We start from the raw sequence: 16,230 nt of genomic DNA, 5'->3' as shown, positions 1-16,230 counted from the left end.
GCAGATGCTATCTGTTGAAAAAGCAGATCACCCCAGCTGCCAGGAGCCCTGCTGGGGACAATGGCAGTGTAGACAACAGCCCAGCTGGGCCTGGAAGCAAAGCCTGAATGTGTGTGTGTGTGGGGGGGGGGGGGGGGGGGGCAGAGCAGCTGAAGCTGGGATCCCCACCAGAATAGTGGTAGAAGCGGTGGAAATGACAACTCCTTGTCCAATTAAGTCCTGTTTGGAACCAGTCAGGTCCTGAGGATGCCAACCCAGGGCGGTCCAACCTGTACAAACTAAAATGTCATAAGTTGACTTGTTTATACTGCTCTATAGTCTAACATGGAAATCCAGTGTGTATACTCCACTTGATGTAGTTTATATTTATGAGGTAGTAATGAGAGCCAGCCATTTCAGTCCTCATGGTTGTGGAAGTTTTCTAGTGCTGTGTTGGATTTTGTAAGCAAATCACTTGTGTGAGGTGATATTTGGGGGCACACAAGACAAATCGGCCTCCTGAAAGGTGTCCTGTAGTCTTGCAAAAGTTAAGTCACTGCTCTAAGCTCACTAGATAATCACGACTGAGAATCCCAAATTCAAATTGTGGCTATGCACCAGGGACAGCATTAGAAGCAGCCACAGGTACCTTACGCCTGTGCTCCAGAGCCTCTACCAGTTCCCAGCCCATTTGCAAAGGCCTTCTCAGGTTCCAAATTAAGTTCAGAAAAAGCCGAGCAGGACGTCCTAGAGGAGCTTGTCTTGCTGGTAAGGCACCAAACTAATGGAGCATGTAACGTGTGAGCGTTTCTATCACCCTGCCCTCTGCATTCTGCTGCAAGCGTAGGTCAAATTCATTAATAATGAGTTCACCCTAGACCACGTGCAAACATAGAAAGGTCCACACAGATACAGATTAAACGGAACATAGCCCCGTGAAACCAGACAATTACCAGGCCCTCTGTCTTTCCCCCATTGTAGCAGCTGGGCCTTCAAACAGGGCTGTCAGTAGGAGCACAAAACATGGGCAGTTTCTGAGAGGCGGCTGTGATGTTGAGTAGCCACAAGGTGGCAGCCCCTCACAGCAACACGTCCTCTGTCGGTCATCAAGAGCAGAATTACCTGGGTTGATGCAGCTTCATTTTAGGAGTCCCAAGGGCTTTACAAGCCCATATGGATTATTCCTGCTCTGCTCCAAGCAGGTGGAATGTGCCTACATCCATTTCTCCAAGGGTGAAGTTAAGGTAAAAGCAGCCACCAGCAGCCACCAGTTGTGGTAAGAAAAGCAGACCTGGGCCTAGAATCTGGCATCCTGATGCATTACCCTGCTTTAACCACTGTACAACGCTTCCTTTCAGCACTAGGCCTACACTGTGCTCTAACCATTAGGTCTCTGTCTTCTTCCATACATGGGCATAGATCTCCAGAGCTCTGACACTCACATGGGAAAAACCATCCCTCTTTGAATCACGTGAAGTGAAACTAATTATGCCGCAGCAACATACAGCCCAGCGATTAAGCCACACAGTGGAACGTGCTCTCCAGAGCCTGGCTGGCACTTTCTGCACCTGAGGGAGGCAGAGGCAAAGTGAGAAATTCTGCTCCATCCTGGTTACCCCTCCCCAGACCTCATCCCACCAGAAATTACATTTCTAAGCGACTCCCTCCCGGCAAAGGCTACACGCTAGAGGAAAGCAGGGGCCAGTAGGATCTCTATGCCACAATAAAAAAGAAGACAGACACAGAAACCCAGCTCCAGATGCCCCCTCCCACCATTCAAAAAACACAAACACAAACCCCACAGTCCATGTTTTTAACACCTCCAATTTCTTCACAGTTCTGATTTGGATGCAACTTCCACTGAAACTAAAGGCAGATGAGTGCACAATAGGCCTTTAACCAACTGGGTCATCTAGGCCAGTGTTTCTCAACCAGGGGTATGAGTATCATTAGGGCAGCGGTTCCCAACCTTTTCAAGATAGGGACCCATTTAGACTATTCAGGAAGACTTGGTGACCCAGGGCAATTCAAAGAATGGCTCCTTAAAGGCCACTTGGGGAAGACACCTGGCGACCCTTTTGAAATGGGGAAACCCTGCCTTAAGGGTACTTGAGAGAAGTCTGGGGGGTACATTATCACAACTAAAATTTGGAGAAAACTGAATTTTCGTTTTAAGTTTTACAGCGCTTTATTATTTTTGTACTTTTTACACCCAAAAATTTCATCTCCTCCCAGCTACAATCAAGTTGTTTAGACAAATGTGTTGCAACAGTAGAAAAAAAATTGTATGTCTGAAAATTGTTGGTACTGGGGGTTCTTATATCTTTTTAAACAAAAGAGGTACTTTACAAAAAAGGTTGAGATACACTGATCTAGGCACTTCTGCAATCCAGGCACTTCTGCAATCCAGACACTGATCTAGGCACTTCTGCAATCCAGACAATTAGGAATCTAAATCCCCTAGGTTTTTCTGAACATGTAAACTTGGGACCTTCTGTTTGCTGTGCAATGCCCACCACTTGGCTAACACACCTGGAGCCAACTAGGGGCCTGGACCTGCAGTGCTGACAGATGGGGTGCTACAATTTGAGCTAAGTCAGCCTGTGTCTGTAACACACTCATGTAGCTGCCTGATTGACATAGATGGTGACACTCGGTGCCCATTATTGGACCTAACCAAGTGAGTTATAAGATCAAGAACACATATTCCTGCGCATCCAGAAATATAATCTATGCTATCATGTGCCGAAAGTGTCCGTCTGCTATGTACATTGGACAAACATCTCAGACACTTCGCCAAAGGATTAATACCCACAAAACAGCTATCAGACAAGATCACAAAGAAAAAACAGTTTCTTGCCATTTTAACCAGAAAGGACACTCTCTCAATGACTTAACCACCTGCATTCTGCTACAAAGACCCTTTACATCCGCACTTGAAAGGGAATCCTCTGAACTATCATTCATATTAAAATTCGACACTTTCCAAAAAGGACTCAACAAACATTTGAACTCTCTCACCCATTACCAAGATAGTTTCCCCAATTATCACCTCTAATACCATTAACTCACAAACATCCCACTCTCCCTACCTCTAATATCATCAATTCACAGACACTTACCTTCCTTCCTCCCCCCCCCCCCCCCGCATCCCCCTCCTGTTCTGCAATGTGATTTGTCCTTTTCATATTTGTTCATTTTTTTTAATTGTATCCTTTGGTATATATGGTTGTGACTACTTTCTTCCACTATTTGATCTGAGGAAGTGGGTGTGGCCCACGAAAGCTCATCATCTAATAAACCATCTTGTTAGTCTTTAAAGTGCTACATTGTCCTGCATTTTGCTTCAGCTACCCCAGACTAACACGGCTACATCTCTATCACTCGGTGCCCACTCACTAGTGTTACACATTCAGGATTTATGGACTCAGGGCTGAGCTAAATTCTTGGCTTGCCCCACTGTGTTAACTGTAGGGACCGGCCTGTGGTTTAAGTTACCTGCTCTGATTAGGGATGAGATTGTACAGTCACATGCAGCTCCAGAAGGCTCCCAGTGAGTCTCCTGTCCCCCCTCCCACGCTGCTGCTTCTAATACAAAGGCAGCAGTGCAGGGGTGTAACCGTGATGTCCTCGAAGATTAACCAGTGATACTGAGACAGCAGTGCAGGGGAGCAGGCCTACCCCTGCCCCTATCTACTGTCTCCAAATCAGCAGCATGGGGGTCGGGAGAGGGGCAGGCAGCTCCCTGCGCACTGGCTCCTACCCTGCATGTAACAGGGCAGGGAGTCTTGCCTGATGAAATAGGTCACCAGTTTGGGTTGGACCTAATCCTGGAGGCTTCATCACACAACATTACATTTTTAAACTCCTGAGAACTCCAAGACAATCCTGGAGGGTTGGCAACCCACTGACGGAAGGGTAGACAAAAATGGTGGTTTTAAAATGAAATAGCTGCCTTGGAGAGGTGAATTTTTCTAGTCACCGGGGGCAACACAAATGAGAATACAATAGAGAGACCCAGCAACTTTAGCAGTGGTGGGCAACCCACAGCTCACATGGGGCTTCTAGGTGTGGTCCCGCAAGCTATTGTGTTTACCGCAGGGTTGCCAGATGCCACTGGTTTCCATCCTACCCGTGTTAAAGTGACTCGTGCATGAAGCAAAAGCAAGTGAAGTGTGTGCAGACTGCACACAACATTGCCGTGAGAGCCGTGCACTCCCTCTGCACACAATCACAGCGCCGCTACAGACCAGTCATCACACTCTGCAAATTCTAGGCATGCAAGCTCAGTTAGCAAAACTGCTCTATTTCCGGAGACCCTCTTGGTTACAACTGTCTTGCAGCCCACTGAGATGAAGGAGGCCGCTCATTTGGCCCACTCCTACACGCTAGCCTACATTGCCCAATGCTGAGCTATGGTGTACTGAAAGCCTGTCACCATCATTTAAGGGTGAAAAAAACCTAAGTTTCTAACCCAAGGGGATATATAAACAAAGCTTGTAAGTAAGATGCATTTCCATTAACCATGGTTTGTAACCTATCCTTTAAATCGGCTTCCGTACCTAATGACTGGAAGGTAGCCAACATGACACCAATATTTGAAAAGAGCTCTAGAGGTGATTCTGGCAATTACAGACCAGTAAGTCTAACGTCAGTACTGGGCAAATTAGTCGAAACAATAGTAAAGAAAAAAATTGTCAGGCACGTAGAAGAACATAATTTCTTGGGCAAAAATCAACATGGTTTCTGTAAAGGGAGATCATGTCTTACTAATCTATTAGAGTTCTTTGAAGGGGTTAACAAACATACAGACAAGGGGGATCCAGTAAATACAGTATACTTAGATTTCCAGAAAGCCTTTGACAAGGTCCCTCACCAAAGGCTCTTGTGTAAATTACATTGTCATGGGATAAGAGGGAAGGTCCTTTCATGGATTGAGAACTGGCTAAAAGACAGGAAACAAAGGGTAGGAATAAAAGGTAAATTTTCAGAATGGAGAGAGGTAACTAGTGGTGTCCCCCAAGGGTCAGTCCTAGGACCAATCCTATTCAACTTATTCATAAATGATCTGGCGAAAGGGGTGAGCAGAGAGATGGCAAAGTCTGCGGACGATACTAAACTCTTCAAGGTAGTTGAGATGGAAGCAGACTGAAGAAATTCAAAAAGATCTCACCAAACTGAATGATTGGGCAACAAAATGGCAAATGAAATGTAATGTTGATAAGTATAAAGTAATGCACATTGGAAAAATAACCCAAACTATACATACAATATAATTGGGGCTAATTTAGCTACAACAAATCAAGAAAGATCTTGGAGTTATTGTGGATAGTACTCTGAAAACTTCCACGCAGTGTGCAGTGGCAGTCAAAGAGGCAAATAGGATGTTAGGAATTAAGAAAGAGATAGAAAATAAGACAAAGAACATCTTACTGCCCTTGTATAAAACTATGGTACGCCCACATCTTGAATACTGTGTTCAGATGTGGTCCCCTCACCTCAAAAAAGATATTTTGGCCTTGGAAAGGGTTCAGAAAAGGGCAACTAAAATGATTAGGGGTTTGGAACGGGTCCCATATGAGGAGAGGCTAAAGCGACTGGGACTTTTCAGTTTAGAAAAGAGACTGAGGGGGGATATGATAGAGGTATATAAAATCATGAGTGATGTGGAGAGGGGAATAAAGAAACGTTATTCACTTGTTCCCATAATATAAGAACTAGAGGATACCAAATGAAATTAATGGGTTACAGGTTTAAAACTAATCAAAGAAAGTTCTTCTTTATGTAACCCCCTTTTTCCTCCCCGGGTTACTGGGGAGCAGGTCACACTCACAGGTGTGCCTGGGCGCCTGGTGTTTTAACCCAAAAGAGATCCTGGGCACCCCAGTGGTGATAGTGTTTAATTGGGGAAAGCCCTATCCACCCCCTTGCTGGCAAGGAATGTAAAGTGGCGGTGCCCCACTGGTGCCTTGAGAGCCTCCAGGAATATACTCATTCCAACATAAAGCTGGATCTAATTCCAGAACAACTACAAATCATATACATCTAATAGAACACTTTAAAATAAACAATCTTTACTTAACTAAACAGGGATTAACAGATTAGCAAGGAGTAGCATTAACAAAACACATAACAATAACTGAAGTTTATATAGCTAAACAACAGTGACCCCACCCCAGAGTGTGCACACCCTTAGACTCAGTCCCAGACACTTGCTTGTGTTGGCGCGCTGATGTTGCAGCTGTAGCTAGGATTTGGTCCAGGCTAAACAGCAGCTCTGTCCCAGGCAGCACTCTTCCAGCAAGGCCCAAACTTACTGCCTCATGCTGTGCCTATAGGAAGCAGCCTGCTAACTCCCAGCTCCAACAGGCATCTAGTAGCTGCATCCAACAGCCCCTGCACTAGGTCAGTGTCCTTGGCAGCAGCCTGGCTCCCCCTTTGGTTCCAAACTGCAAGGCAGAGTCCCAGACTGCTAGGCCTCTTCTTCAAGCACCTGGAGAGAGCCTCCTCTTTTGTTCCAAGGGCTCATGGGAATTGTAGTCTGGATTGTAGCACACAGGGTCTTTTTAGAATAAAACAGAGGCCCCTTTAGTAAGGGGACTACATTTACATAGCGCACAGTCAAACTGTGGAACTCCTTGCCAGAGGAGGCTATGAAGGCTAGGACTATAACACAGTTTAAAGAGGAGCTAGATAAATTCATGAAGGTTAGGTCCATAAAAGGCTATTAGCCAGGGGGTAAGGAATGGTGTCCCTGGCCTCTGTTTGTCAAAGGATGGATGGCACGAGACAAATTGATTGTTGTTTTCGGTCCACCCCCTCTGGGGCACCTGGTACTGGCCACTGTTGGCAGACAGGCTACTGGGCTAGATGGACCTTTGGTCTGACCCAGTATGGCCATTTTTATGTTCTTATTTTCCACTCTACAGTCTCAAAAATCAAACAGGAAAGAGTGCCTCCTGGGAGAATGTGATTTTCCAGTTGTTTTTATAGTTTTGCAAAATTAAAGTTTCTTTAAGCTTTTATATTTTTATCCATTCAAATTTTCAGTTGCATGGAATGAGGTGTTTTAATTGTTTATTTTTATTTACATTTTCAAAGCTGGGAAATTCCAGGGGGAGATCATTTTTTAAACACCAGGAGACACAGATTCAAAAGATTTAAAAAACTTTACAAGGCATTAACACACAATTTGCTAACACCACATGTCAAAACCAGACAGATTCAATCAAATCAAATGCAAGTAAGTTCCCAGGCAGCATCATGCTCACAATGCTCCTCTGTAAGTTTCCATTATGGTTGCTGGAAACATGTTATCAATATGTGTGCACACAGGGAAAGTGATCTTCACCCAAATATGCCAATAAAAATTAAATCCTTATAAGCTTGTCCCTATACCAGTTTTGTGCAGAGAGAGGCTTAGGAAGGAGGCAGAGACAACCCCTCTACGCCAACATTAAAGCATGAGACTATTTCACATTAATGGATCTCAAAGTTACCGTATTTTCAGGCCAATTGCACAACTTAACTTCATTTTACAGGTTGGATTCCTATCAGAGAGGAATAAATAAAGACATTGGCTGGCTCCCACATTAACTTCCACATCCTAAGGACTTAACCAACCAACCAACCAACGGGTGCTTATATAAGTGCAAATTCTTCTCATCAGCGTTTTTTTGATCTGAGGAAGTGGGTCTGGCCCACGAAAGCTCATCATCTAATAAACCATCTTGTTAGTCTTTAAAGTGCTACATTGTCCTGCATTTTGCTTCAACTACCCCAGACTAACACGGCTACATTTCTATCACTATTGTAACTTGAGTAATCTAATTCACTATTTTTCCTCTTTTTTTCCTCCACACCCGCCCCTTCCTCCCTTATTTATTATTCTTGGATCTGGACTTTCAATACTCCAGTCATCTGAAGAAGTGGGTTATGCCCACAAAAGCGCGTGATCCCATCGACATATTGTGTTAGTCTCTAAAATGCTGCGAGACTGTTCTGCTATTTATCAGGGTCAGATTTGGACTCTAATGGGTTAAATATAAACCCTGGTTTCTTCTTGACAGACGCCTGCTTTTTCTGGCAGAGGCGGAGCGGGGAGAAAGGGGGAGGAGGAGGAGGGCGTGTCTGCAGCACCAGGACAAGTAAATAAACCGTTTCTGAGCAGGGCGAGATATCCCTCCTCTCCCCGCTGCAGCAGCGACTCTGCAAGTGTGAACGCGCCCTAATGCACCAAGGGCAGAGAGTCAGAGAAGCAGAAAGTGGGATCGCACCCAGCTAGCTAGTTCTGCCCGTTTCTCACCCCTCACACACACTGTCAAATACGATCCATGCAGGGCTCTCTCCAGCCTGTGCCCCAAGAAATCTAGGCTCTTGTCCTGCTCCAGGACGGGAGGATTTCAGCCATTTTCCCCTAGCAGACATCTACACACTTTCAAAGGGAGCAGGAAATCCCAGACTCAACCTGTCCCACCTCCCAAGCATTTCTTCTCGCCCCCCCCCCCCCCCGCCCCTCAGCTCCCCGTCTTCCCCCACTGCCCTTTCCCCTGCCCCCCAGGATGGAGCTCTACCTGCATTCCCCATATTCCCCCTACTACGGGTGTCTCTAGGGCTGGGTCCCTGCAACCCGTGACCAGCCTGGGGGTCCCAGACACTCACCGAGAGAAGAAACTTCCTAAGGCTGACAGGGTTGCGCAACTGAGAAACAGGATGTGAAAAGGTTTGTGCCGCTTGGGTTATACACACAAGCGCAAAGGGCAGGGCTAACAGCTGGACGCAAAGCCAACCAACTGCAGTCTGAATTTGGGCTGATGCCAAACCACAAACACTGACAAAGGCCCCATCTGACTCATTCAGACTCCGAGAGCAGAGAGGGGCGACAAGAGCCCGGGTCCCTCCCACCTCTGAGTAGCTCCCCCCGCCCTGATCCCCAACACAGTCCCCACCCTCTGGGCTGCTCAGCACAGGGTAGGCGCAGAAAGAGGAGGGGAGCCAGGGCCTGGCCTGCAGTCTCAGCCCAGCAGTGCTTGTGTAGCTTTGGGCTGTGGTCCCCACGCAGGTTGTGCCAACTTTCTTCCACTATTTGATCTGAGGAAGTGGGTCTGGCCCACGAAAGCTCATCATCTAATAAACCATCTTGTTAGTCTTTAAAGTGCTACATTGTCCTGTATTTTGTTTCAGCTACACCAGACTAACACGGCTGCATTTCTATCACTATGGGAAGTTACAGAAACTGTTGCTGTCAGCTACTGCCCAGCCTGCAGCTTCCTCCATGTCTCCCTTTTCCAGGCCTGCCTCACCCGCTGGGTCTTACTGGGCACATTGCACTGATTAGCTCCTGCAGCTTTTGGGTGGATGCTGCCTCTGCCTCCAGTTTAGATCCAGCTCACCTGTGTTAGCTGGGGTCAGTAAATGTCCTGGTGGCCCCTCATGGGACCAGCTACCCCGGTTCAAGGGCCTTTTACACTGGTGTCATTGACTCTAGACTAGGCATTTGTACTAGCCAGGGATAGCCCAACCCTTCAGCGGTTGAGTGTAGACAAGTCCTAAGACAGCAGCCATGGATGGGGTCGTGGGCACTGGGAGAGCAGAGCCAGCACTAGGCAGAAGAAGCCTAAGGAATTAGCCTAAGGAGGGTGGGTCCATCAGTGGCTAGTAGCCAGGATGGGCAGATGGTGTCCCAAGCCTCTGTTTTTAGGGGCTTGGAATGGGCGACGGGAGGGATCGTGTGAGGATTCCCTGTTCTGTTCACTCCCTCTAGGGCATCTGGCACTGGCCACGTTGGCAAACAGGACACTGGGCTGGATGGACCTTTGGTCTGACCCATTCTGGCTGCTCTGATGTTCTGTAATTTCTGTGTCCCCTCCTACTGTCAGGCACCATGATGCTGTTTCTCATTCTGCTTCCTTCAATGCACAGCACCAAGCTCACCTCTCACGGGCCGTATCTTCCATGTTAGTAAGTCCAGCCAGGCAGCCTGCATGTGGGATTGCTACAAGCCTTGTCACAGTGGGGGACAGATGGCCTGCCCCCTTCCCTTCCCAAATTCACTGTGCAGAGCTCTCCTAGGCAGTTGAGTTGTGATCCAAATTGTTACCCTTGTGTGACTGACCCAGGTCATTCACCTCCACTAGCCTGGCTTCGGGGCCCACATGGCTGCCAGCCGTCATACTTCCCAGGTGGCGAGAGTGTCAGGCCAGAGGCTTCCCATTCTGCTGCGCAGGTGGCCATCTCAGTTACATTTGATATGATGAGAGGGGGGCAGGCCCCTTAACAATGGTAAAAGACAAAGGAGCAGAGCAGCCCTGTAAACTTGGCACGTTGTGGATACTTAACCCCCCTCTCCTCACCCATCTTTACCACAGTCTTTTTGGGAGACTTTTGCTCATTAATTAATGTTAGTAACAATATCCAGAGGCGGGGCACAGGGAGAGCGCTAAGAAAAGTCACTTATTATTAATTACAAAGCTGGTGTAAGGGGACTGTTACCCCTTACTAAAACTCTGTGGGAGTTTTTTGGTTTACCAGCTTCAGAAGGGGAAGGGTTCATGAGACTGACAGACCCCAGAGACAATGGAAAGCAGTCAACACTCCAGCTCAGCCTGACTGACAGGTTGTAAGTGGGGATTGTTCTGGCTCTGTCTCTGAACAAACAAGCTGTGTGCAGGAGAGGTCCTGCAAAGACAGAGAGCTGAGAGAGGAGTACAAGAAGAAGTCCTGCAGCGACAGAACCAGACACAGACAGGCCAAGCAGTGCAGACCCTGTGTTGAGCAGCAGACTGGCAGTGCTCAGAGAGCCAAAAGGGACAGAGAAGCCACACAAGGAGCTGGAACTGGCCAAGCAGCACAGCCTGCAGCTGGATGTGGTGAGCTACTGGGACCTGCAAAGTGTGGGGAAAGGCTCTGGACTGGGGGAGGGGTCTGGCCACTTAGAGACTGAGGCTGTGTGGTCACTGCCAGTGCAAGTGTGTCCAGCCTGCAGCCCCTTGCAGCACATCCAGGGCTTCTAAGGAAGAGACTGTGAACTGTCCTTACACTCTGCAGACTGCTGTGTTGATGTCCCTGTGCTACAGAGCAGGGCTGTGTGTTCCCATTTAACCATTCTCATTGTTTCTTATCCTATTCTCTTTAATCAGTTGATGTTTAATAAATTGTATTTGCTTTGAACCTTATGAAGTGGTCACTGGGCCAAGAAGGCCTGCAGTGTAAAGAGAGCACCTCGGAGTGGGGACACCCTAACTCCTGCCCCTAGTGACTACAAGGTCAGGGATTAAGCCCCAGGAAACCTGGGCCCAGCCTTGTTGGGGTTTCAAGGGCTCTGCTACTCAGGAGAGTGGAGGGGGAGCCCTCAGGATCAGGGAGCCATGGGGTAAAGGAAGTGGGAGCGGGGACTCAGATCCTTTCACTGGTTCATTTCACTGGGGTGTATAGAAGCCAGGAAAGTTCCCCACAAGAGTGGGACCATTCCCCCGCTTACATAATTGGCGTCACGAACAGGATCCTATTCAAAGGGTCCACCCCATTGGTTTATTTGTTGAGTTCTGGTAGCACCAGCCAGGCCTGGTCGAGAGCACAACCATGGCTGGAATTGAAGAACTACAGATCCAAGTTGCTGAACTTCAGTGCAGATTATCAGACCAAAGTGAGGCATTACAGCAAGCTAGAGCTGAGCATAGAGAAGCCTTATCACTGGCCAGGGCAGTTATAGACCAACAAGCAGCAGAAGCTAAGAAACCCCCTACTATTTATGTCTCACGGGAGCAGAAGGTTGCAGAGTTTGGTGGCTTCCCAACTAGGCCAGGAGACATTACGGTAGAGGAGTGGGTGAAGTCTGTGAAGGCAGCTCTGCATGTGCTAAGAATACCTGAAGAAGATCATGTGGATTTCATAGAGGAGCACCTCAAGGGCCAGGCCAAGGCCACAGTAAAGTTTATGGCAATGGCAGACAAGAAAGATGTGAAAAAGGTATTTGAACTCCTCCTAGAAGTGTATGGAGACAAGGTACCTATTGGAACCCGGCTAAAGGAGTTCTTTGAGCGAAAGCAGGAGCCTGGTGAAACTATCCGGGCATATGCCTATGAACTCCAGGAGAGAATGAGCAAAGTGGAGCGGCGAGACCCTCAACGAGTTTCAGATGCAGATATGGCGCTGAAAGAACAGATGGTGTTTGGGCTTCGGGATGACTCCCTCCGCCGTGAAATGAAGAGAAGGCTGAAGGAAGAGCCTGGAAAGAAGTTCCCTGAACTCATGCAGGCTGCCATTATGTGGTCAGAAGAAGAGGAGGCTCCTTTGGAAGAGACCGGCAAGCCTAACTCCCGAACACGGAGTGGGGGCCTAGTCAGTGCAACTTTTGGGGAAAAGGCCCTGCCCCAAACACAGTTAACATTGGAAAGTTTAAGTGAAGCTATCCAAAAACTGGCAGTCCAGCAGGGGGAGATGCTGAAAGTAATGACTGAGGTGGTGAAAGAAAAATCCACCTCCTCCACTACTTGGCCAAAATACCCCAGGACCCCAGGGTCCCGAAGAACCCCACTAAAGGATGAGCTGGGAAGGTACATTTGTTATACTTGTGAAAGGCCAGGGCATACTAGCCGAGATTGTCCACTGAAGAGGGGACTGGAATCCCGAGTGTCTGAAATCCCAGAGACACCAAGATCGAGTAGCACATCAGGGGAAGGCCAAGCGGGGACAGAAGGGTTCCTACGGCTGTCCCTCGGAAAAGGGCAGCATGCCAGCAGTAAGGAAAAGGACCCTGATGATGCTAGTGCATTTGATGACTTCTGCGGTCGAGCTTTTGGGGACTGCTTGACAGTGGAAATAACCATAGCAGGGGTGAGGACCCGCTGTTTGATAGACACTGGCTCAGAAGTCACCACTATTTCTGAATCATATTTCCAAAACTACTTAAAAGAGAGAGATCTGACCATGCATAATACCCGGTTTGTACAGCTAACAGCAGCTAATGGATTAGCTATCCCTGTTGTGGGGTGCCTTGAAGCTGATGTAGGGTATATGGGTCGGATAATCTCGGGAAAATGCATCTTTATCCTAAAGGATCCAGCTTCGGAAAAGACTTTGATGGGGAACAGAGTACCAGGAATTCTCAGGATGAATATAATCAGAGAGCTGAAAGAATTACTATTAGTGGGGGAAGGAACCCAAGAAATGAACCGGCATGGGGAGCCTAGGATGAAGGCTGCATTGAAGCGGGTACTGGCCCAAGTGGAGAGACAAGGATGTTTTCCTGGTCCCACAGGACAGATTGGCTACGTAAAGGTGGCAGGGAGACAGAAGGTAGTTATACCTCCCTGGAGTGAGAAGATTGTTGATGGACGCTGCCAGGTACTAAGCGGATTCAATGGATACCGGGTGCTTGTTGAGCCAACACGAGGGGCCAGTCTACCTCATGGACTACTGGTCGCGAACGTACTTGCTAATGCCAGCAAGAGAAAAGTGCCAGTCAGGCTGCTAAACTCAAGTAAGAAGGCCATAAAGTTGTACCCCCGCACTAGAGTGGCAGAGGTACACAGACCCGAAGAAGTAGTACCCCCAGGAGGAGTAGTCCTGGAAGAAAAGGGAGATGAGCTGCGAGTGACAAGGTTGGAGAAGGGAGCACAGGTTACTACACCTCAAGAGGCACCTGATGGAGAGTTACTCATTCCAGTCCAAGTGGATCTCCAACAGCTAACCCCTATGCAGGCTGGCCGTTTACGGGCACTACTGGAGAAACATCAAGAGGTCTTTTCCAGGGATGACTGAGACTTTGGTTACACCACCACAGTGACACACCGAATACCCACTGGAGATCCTGTCCCAATAAAACAGAGACACCGGCGGATTTCACCACAAGTGTTCCAGGAGGTAAAAAGGCACATCCTGGACCTAGTGGCTCAAGGTGTCCTTAAAGAAAGCCACAGCCCCTGGGCATCGCCTGCAGTGATTGTAATAAAAAAGGATGGTGGGGTGCGATTCTGCTGTGATTACAGGAAATTGAATGAAGTAACACACAAGGATGCTTACCCGCTACCCCGGGTGGAAGAGTCCCTGGATGCATTAGGAAGTGCCAGAGTGTTTTCAACTCTTGATTTGACTTCTGGCTATTTCCAGGTTGCAATGGAAGAACAGGACCAGGAAAAGACAGCAGTGACAACTCCATTTGGGCTGTTTGAATGGACGCGTATGCCATTCGGCTTGTGCAATGCACCTGCTACGTTCCAGAGACTAATGGAAGGGGTGTTGGGAGATTACATCCTAGACACTTTGCTAATATACCTGGATGATGTTATTGTGTTTTCCAAAGATTTCGAGAGTCATATAGAAAAACTGGATGTAGTCTTCACACGACTGAAGGAACATGGGTTGAAGTTGAAGCCAAGCAAGTGCTGCCTCTTACGTGAGAGAGTCAAATTTTTGGGCCATGTGATTTCGAAGGATGGAATCCAGGTAGACGAGGAGAAGACCAGGGCTCTGGAAAACTGGCCAGTCCCTAAGAATGCCAAACAAGTGCGACAAGCTCTTGGTTTCATGAGCTATTATAGACGATTTGTTCCAAAGTTTGCACACATTGCTGCGCCACTATATGGATTGGTGGGCCAACCAACTGAAAGGAAGAAAAGGGATCAATGCTTTGTATGGGATGATGCCTGTCAGGCAGCTTTTGATGAACTAAGACACCGGCTGATGACACCACCTGTGCTTGCATATCCTGACTTTAGCCTGCCATTTATGGTGACAACAGATGGAAGCCTACATGGCCTGGGTGCAGTGCTCAGCCAGAAACAGGAGGGGGTTGAGCGTGTGATCGCATATGCAAGCCGAGGGCTGAGGAGGTCAGAAAGAAATGACAAAAACTACAGTGCTTTTAAGCTAGAATTGCTGGCCTTGAAGTGGGCTATTACTGAAAAATTTAAGGATTATCTAATGTACTCTAAATTCACTGTGATCTCAGACCACAATCCTCTCCGATACCTGTCCACTGCTAACTTAGGTGCGATTGAACACCGGTGGGTGGCCCAACTTGCTGAGTTCACTTTTGAAGTACAGTATTACCTGAAGACAGGGAAATAGAAAATATGGGTAATGAACCACCTGTTGTAAGAAGGTCCCAGAGAACTAATAAGGGTGTATTGCCTGTTAAACTTAGAGATGATTATGTTATTGGTCCTATGTAATGGCTTAATGAGTGTCCGCATGTCCAGTAGAAATAAGATGTTAAATATGTGAAATGTTTTTGTTAATTGTTAATGTTTTTTATATGGTGTGAATTTTGTGGCTGTGGTAGAATTCTAGCAAGGGGGAATGTAAGGGGACTGTTACCCCTTACTAAAACTCTGTGGGAGTTTTTTGGTTTACCAGCTTCAGAAGGGGAAGGGTTCATGAGACTGACAGACCCCAGAGACAATGGAAAGCAGTCAACACTCCAGCTCAGCCTGACTGACAGGTTGTAAGTGGGGATTGTTCTGGCTCTGTCTCTGAACAAACAAGCTGTGTGCAGAAGAGGTCCTGCAAAGACAGAGAGCTGAGAGAGGAGTACAAGAAGAAGTCCTGCAGCGACAGAACCAGACACAGACAGGCAGACCCTGTGTTGAGCAGCAGACTGGCAGTGCTCAGAAAGCCAAAAGGAACAGAGAAACAACACAAGGAGCTGGAACTGGCCAATCAGCACAGCCTGCAGCTGGATGTGGTGAGCTACTGGGACCTGCAAAGTGTGGGGAAAGGCTCTGGACTGGGGGAGGGGTCTGGCCACTTAGAGACTGAGGCTGTGTGGTCACTGCCAGTGCAAGCGTGTCCAGCCTGCAGCCCCTTGCAGCACATCCAGGGCTTCTAAGGAAGAGACTGTGGACTGTCCTTACACTCTGCAGGCTGCTGTGTTGATGTCCCTGTGCTACAGAGCAGGGCTGTGTGTTCCCATTTAACCATTCTCATTGTTTCTTATCCTATTCTCTTTAATCAGTTGATGTTTAATAAATTGTATTTGCTTTGAACCTTATGAAGTGGTCACTGGACCAAGAAGGCCTGCAGTGTAAAGAGAGCACCTCGGAGTGGGGACACCCTAACTCCTGCCCCTAGTGACTACAAGGTCAGGGATTAAGCCCCAGGAAACCTGGGCCCAGCCTTGTTGGGGCTTCAAGGGCTCTGCTACTCAGGAGAGTGGAGGGGGAGCCCTCAGGATCAGGGAGCCATGGGGTAAAGGAAGTGGGAGCGGGGACTCAGATCCTTTCACTGGTTCATTTCACCGGGGTGTATAGA

At 47.8% G+C, this 16,230-nt stretch overlaps 1 protein-coding gene across 2 annotated transcripts in view; it reads left to right on the top strand.

Annotated features, from left to right (window-relative positions):
• The first annotated feature begins 10,461 nt into the window (after positions 1-10,461).
• Positions 10,462-16,230, top strand: part of LOC149522190 (early activation antigen CD69-like) — a 41,523-nt gene continuing 35,754 nt past the window's right edge. The window contains exon 1 of one of the 2 annotated variants that reach the window (XM_089770590.1): positions 10,462-10,847. The gene's annotated coding sequence lies outside the window, so the exon portion shown is untranslated. Of the gene's footprint in view, positions 10,848-14,140; positions 15,665-16,230 lie in introns of those variants that run through there. The other variant, XM_089770588.1, reaches the window with a different exon arrangement.

This window comes from Pelodiscus sinensis, chromosome 19, assembly GCF_052426305.1.
Source record: "Pelodiscus sinensis isolate ZL-2025 chromosome 19, ASM5242630v1, whole genome shotgun sequence".
Lineage (NCBI taxonomy): Eukaryota > Metazoa > Chordata > Testudines > Trionychidae > Pelodiscus > Pelodiscus sinensis.
Note: the sequence above shows the minus strand (reverse complement) of the source record. Positions and strands in the feature narration are given on the sequence as shown.